The sequence below is a fragment of the Buteo buteo genome, chromosome 14, assembly GCF_964188355.1.
Source record: "Buteo buteo chromosome 14, bButBut1.hap1.1, whole genome shotgun sequence".
Lineage (NCBI taxonomy): Eukaryota > Metazoa > Chordata > Aves > Accipitriformes > Accipitridae > Buteo > Buteo buteo.
Genome location: NC_134184.1, coordinates 2,791,290 through 2,797,536, shown reverse-complemented (window position 1 = coordinate 2,797,536; position 6,247 = coordinate 2,791,290).

Genomic DNA, 6,247 nt, shown 5'->3' with positions numbered 1-6,247 from the left:
CATTTACCAAACAACAGAGGATCCTGAAGCCCGAATGGGTTTAGAAGACCCAGGTTCAGCTAACACCCTTTGACCTGAAAGGTGCAGGATTTTTGCCCACTCGTAGCCACCGATACTGCACTGGTAACCATGAGGTGATCTCAGATAACTTCAGTGAGAAAGAAAGACCGGTAGATGCTGTCAAGATGTCATTGCTCCTCTGCTGTACTTCAGAAATTGATATGTTCGTTCTTATAATAGCTCTGTGACGTCAGGGAAATATTGTTACACAGGTGTAAAGCAAAGAGGGAACTGAGCTAAATGTCAAGTGATTTAACCTCAGTCGCAGTGGAGAGTCCAGTACTAAAGTTCTTTCACAGTAAAAATAACAGTTCCTGTGCTCTATCTTGTTTGAGTTTGCTCACATTAAGGAAAAATCTAAATTAATTTTATTATTTCATTAGGAAAAAAGAAATTTCCATGCCACTCTGTAAATAAATTATAAAATGCCTAAGAGTATAAGCACTCAGCAACAGCAAGAATAAAATCTCAAATTTCCCTTTCACATAGTTATGCCAACCAACCATACAATACACAGACTGTGTTGGCTACTGTGGAATTTCAGAATTGTTCAGGTTGGAAGGCACCTCTGAAGGTTACCTAGTCCTACCTCCTGCTCAGATCTGGGCCAGATTCAAAGGCTGAACAGATTGCTCAGATTCTCCAGTTGATATATGAAAGTCTCCAAGAAAGGAGATTCCACAACGTATCTGAGCAGCCTTTTAATTTCAGTCTCGCCCCCATATCCAGCTGGAATTTCTCTTGCTGCAACTGGGCATCTGTCTTTTGTCATTTTGCAGTGCACCTCTGGCTTCATCTTCTCTAGAACCCTCTCGTTAGGTAGAAGACAGCCTTTAGATCCACCCCTAAGCTTCCCTTCAGACCAAACCAACCCAGTACTCTCAGCCTCTGCTTCCTCCAGCCCCTTCACCATTTCAGTCCTCCTTCTCTGCATTCTCTGTAGTTTATTAGGATCCCTTTTACTTTGAACTTCTGCTCACTACCTTTTGAATTTCATGGTCCACTCATTTTTTTAACCACTTTGTAGTCCATTCTTCCTGTCCTCGTCTCTACAATGGAGCTACAAAGCCTCTATAGGAAAAAATGTGATAAAATTTATCAAAGAAAAAGCAAATTATATCCATTGTGCTCTGCTTATCCCCAGGAACAGTCATAACTAACAGTTTGTTTAGGTCCTTACTGCAATCTTACAGTGGCATCAGCCAGCTCCCTTGGCATCCTCCGAAGCATTCTGCCCCATCCCATGGACTTCTGTATGCTCGGTTTACATATGTGGGCCCCACCTTGATTGTCCTACCCTACTACTACCTATTTCACCGAACCCTGTCACTGAACAGAGGGAGGTGGAGATCCTGAGAGCTGACCTTGCCAGTAAAGACCAAGGTGAAGCAGGGAGGGATTAGCTCAGCCTTTTTCATGTCCTTTGTCATTCAATTTCCTGGCCCATTCAGCAGTGGAGTCACATTTTCAATTGTCTTCCTTTTGCTGTTGATGTACCTATAAAACCCTTCACAGCTGTATCTTCTAATCCAGCTGAGCCTTGGCTTTTCTAACTCCACCACTGCATGTTTGAGCAATGGCTCTGTATTCCTCCTGGGTAGCCCATCCCTGCTTCCACTGTCTGGGTACTTCCTTTTTTTTCCATTTTAGCTCAGTCAGGATATATCCCTTTTCATACGTGCTAGTTTTCTGCAGAGCTTGCTCAACTTTCTGTGTGATGGGATAGACCAATCTTCTTTGAGGAGGTTGTTCCTGAAGATCAGTCAGCCTCTTGGCCCCTTTGCTCTTCAGGGCAGTCCACAATGAGATCCCATCTACTGGTTCCTTGAGCAGACTGAAGTTTCCTCTCTTGATATCTAATGTCTTTATTTTGCTACTTGCCTTCTTCACTTTTCTCTGAATCTTCAACCACCATCTCAGGGTTGCTGTAGTCAGTGCAGCCACAGGCCATCATATCCCTGACCATTATTTACGAGTAGCAGATTCAGCAGAGCACTTCCCTATCTGGCCAGTCCAGCATCTGCATCAAAAAAAAATGACCCCAAGGCACTCCAGAAACCTCCTGAATTGCTTGCAGCATTGCAAGTTGTCCTTCCAACATACATCAAGGTTGGTTAAAGTCCTTCGTGAGAACCAGGGACCATGTTCCCGATGGTTCCTCAGACTGTTTAAAGAAGACTTGTCCACTACCTTGTCTCTACCAGATTGTCTGTAGCAGATGTCCCTGTTGGTCTCCCCTCTGATCTTCTGCATGAGCTCTTGGCTAGCCCACTGCCTCATCGATAGCAGGGTGCCAGGCATTTGAACCTCTTCCTCACATAGAGTGCAAATCCCCCCTCGTCTTTGTCCTTTCTTCCTGTCCTTCTGAAAGATGTGGAGATGACAGCACTGCAGTTGTGCTATTTGTCTGAAAGAAAAGGCTCTAAAATATACCAATGTGACTCTATTACTGTCTCTGAGGAAGCACGGTAATTGGAAATCAAGAGACAAGTAAATCAGGATTACTTAAGGGATGCTGCAGACTCTTAGTCGCTGCCCAGACATAAAGTCCAAATGCACTGAAATCCTGAGTGCTCATGTTCTAGGAGGTCCATAATTAGATGAGTTTTCTACAGAACATTATTCATGATGGTTAGAGATGATTAATCTCTAGTATCAGAGTATTGCATTATTGGATGACCCAGATTATATATTATCAGATGATGATGATGATGATTATTATTATTATTACAAATTAGCTATAGGCCATCTATCCTCTGTGTTATTGACTCTACTCATATTCCTTTCAGGTTTGAAAGCAGTTCATGAAAACAGAAAATGTTGTTGCTCTCGTGATGCCCGTGATTATTACACCCATGTGTGCGGCAGCGACTGTTGCACTCCGAGGTGCTCAGCCTTGGCAGCAGAGTAAAAGGGTCATTAGATATTGGCTGTGTTCCTGCCAGGAGTCAATCAGCTTGTAAGTAGCATTAGGACTCCTGTATTAATTGGTAGAAGTGTATGGGCACTCTGGGCAACTGAACAGATTTCTTGATGGCAGAGACCATCTTTGTTTGGAACACATGTTTTCTCATGATTTCTTCTACTGATCTCTCAAAAGAAAATTGTTAGCAATGTTCCCCAAGTGGCCTGAACAATCAAAAAACATGGTCCTGATGACCTGACAGTGAAACCCTGGAAGGCTCTGCTGTTGTCCTGCTGTAAAAGGTAAGAAAGACACATGGCTCCATTCCAGGTTATTGAGTCTTGGGCAGTGTTGCTTTGATTTACAATGGGAAGACGCAGAGGGAGATAGATGCTAAGTCTGATTTAGAGGATCAGAGACTACAAGCAGAAAGAATGCTTTCTTGCCCATTTCTGCCTGATATGGATGACTGTAAAAATGTTTTAAAGTGCACTCCATAAGCACAGTCTGCCTCTTTCCAGACTGGAGTCTTTCATCAAAGAAAGGAAGTTTTGGGGGAGAGTTTTGGTCTGAATCGAGATGAAAAGCCTCACAGTTTCAGAGAGTCATCTGGGCTCTGGGTGGTGAGAGTGAATGTCCAAGGAGCCCTGTTAGTGCCCTGTCTCCCAAGATGGGTGGTACCCAAAACTCTAGCACAGATGCCTGAAAGACTTTGGCTCAGCCTACACGGTGAATAGAGACTCTTTGACTTTTGAAATCTGGTTTTCCTAGCAGCATGGTAGGCAAAAAAATTATTTCAGTTAAAGTGTGCTTGTTGAAACTGCTATGTTCTGCAAAACCAGCATTTTATACCATAGGCTAACTTTGTCAGAAAAGTCCCAGCAAATTCCAGTTAGGAAAATGCAGTGGGAAAATATCTGTTGAAAAAGCTGTGCAGAAGGTTGCAGAGATAAGAAATCATACGGAAATTAACACTGAGCTCTATAAAATGGCCCAGCTTTATTCGATACTTGTTTTCAGTCTAGCGCCCATTTTTCAGTAGTGCCTAAGTCAAGAATGTAAGTTAGGAGAACTTAATTTCACCTTGTTTTTATTTGTTAGATTTCTCTTAGTCCTTAAAAGAATTTACTCAACCAGTTCCTTTGATAATTAGTCTTTTCTTCCCAGAGCACCTTCTCTGCAGGTGACACAGCACTTAGAGAGAAGCCCCTGATATTAGAGGGAGTTCAGTCTGCTGTGGTCCATAAGCGAAGTACCAGATCACCACAGGAGCTGCAGATTCCTTATTCATATAAAATAGATCATCCCTTGAAGTTGCGGCCATTCCAAAGATGCACATACCAACAATTCTGTTGTTAAAGCATCTTTGAAACCTGACATACATTTGGCAGTTCATGTTTCTGACATCAACACAGTTCTGCTTTTTTCCCAGCATACAGACAAGTGTTTTGACTACTTAGTGATGTTTGTGAGGCTTTCACTGCATTACATATAGGCTTTGCATATATGGCAACTGCTGATTAACTAGTACTACATGTGGTGCTGCAAGCCCCATTGGATGCAGCCAACACCTTCAGTCTACATATTTGCTCCTGCTGTGATACTTGAGTTTTCTTGACTGGATCCTTCCAGTCTTCCAAAATGTGTGAAGCTAACGACTCATTTTTCAGTAAGCAACCCATTTAATTTTAACACGAGGAAGGCTTGTGCTCCACGGAAAACTTCCACTCAACATTTGTATCTCCAGACATCCTTATTTTACTTCAGCTGACCTGATCCCTAGACCACCTCAGGTCTTTTATGCTTCCTTATCTTTGTCTTCCCAAAGCCAGGAAGTTCCCACAAAGACTGAAAATGGTGTGTTGCCTGAGCAACAGGTAATTTGGGTCAAAGCAAGCTCTTTAAGAGACTGAGTTGTGAACTCCTCTCCTCTCCTCTCCTCTCCTCTCCTCTCCTCTCCTCTCCTCTCCTCTCCTCTCCTCTCCTCTCCTCTCCTCTCCTCTCCTCTCCTCTCCCCTCCTCTCCCCTGTCCTTCTTTCTGCCATCATGATCTTCTGTGATACAATTTTTTTGGAGTGCAAGCATCGAGGTATTCCTATGCGTGAGAACTAATTATCACAGAGAAATGCTACACTCAGCATAGCATCCCAAGGTTGCACAATGCCTTTTGTGTCTCTGCTGTATCCAAAACCCTGTTCTCCATCTATTTTTACAGGGATTCTTCTTACGAGGGCTCTCTGCAACAGGAGGGCAATACCTCCCTTGGTGTGCAAGAAGTCTCGCTTGATCTTGTCGCAGTATTTGGAGTTCATGTCACCCTTCTGCTGTTCCTTGCCATCCAGGTTGACAGTGGCAGGTGTCTCTTCCTTCAGCCAGAAAGTTCTTTCCAACCGGCTAACAGCTTGTGCTCTCCTGTGAAATGCGATCCCCATATAAATGTGCTGAAGCTCCGGAAAGTAAGAAACGGGAATTGTGCCATCTTTTTGCATGTTCAGGGCCACCTTGTGTCAATGGAGATGCACAGCACCAGCACAGTCTAAGCCTTCCCTCCCAGCGGGAGGGGATCCATCCTTACAGGACACCAATACATTGAACAGTGGCTACATCTGTCACCAGTATATTTTCCCAAAGCCAAGAGCACGGCTGTGATGGGGCTGAATGGTGAATGGAAAGGTTGGGATAACATCTTGCAAGCATTGGGTGTAAGGTGGGCTCTTCCTATTGGGAGAATAAGACTGTTCGGGAAGACCCTGGTTGTTCCTGTCTACAGCTGAAAGATCTCGAGGACTGGCCATTTTGATGCAAAGGTGGGACAAGATCCTTGGAAAACCAGTTGTGAGAATTAGAAGTGGACTCTGGCACTGTTTAAGCAACTTAACTGCCTCCCATTTTGGCATTTATGGGCTGCCACGAGGGGCTTTGTGGTATTACCATAACGTGTCAGTTTGATGCTGCCTCTGTTGCCTTTGTCCTTCAGTCCATTATTCAACCGAGACCCCCCTCATCTCTCAGGGGTGTGCGATCCTGGGACTCACCTGCACGGTGAATGAACCTGTAGGCAAGCTCTTGAAGGAGAAAGAAGTAGTATCTACCCCTTGTAAAGATGTAATCTCAGTAGGTACTCTGATACTTGTCCTATCAAGGCCCAGAAGGATTTCCTGGAAATCTGGTGTTGAGATGGAGGGACATGAAACAATGCTTTTATGGCTGCAGGTACTTCTGTGGAGGGGAGTGGGAGCCTGTGGATCTCCCTACAGGTACTGCAGAAGAGAAAAAAAAAAT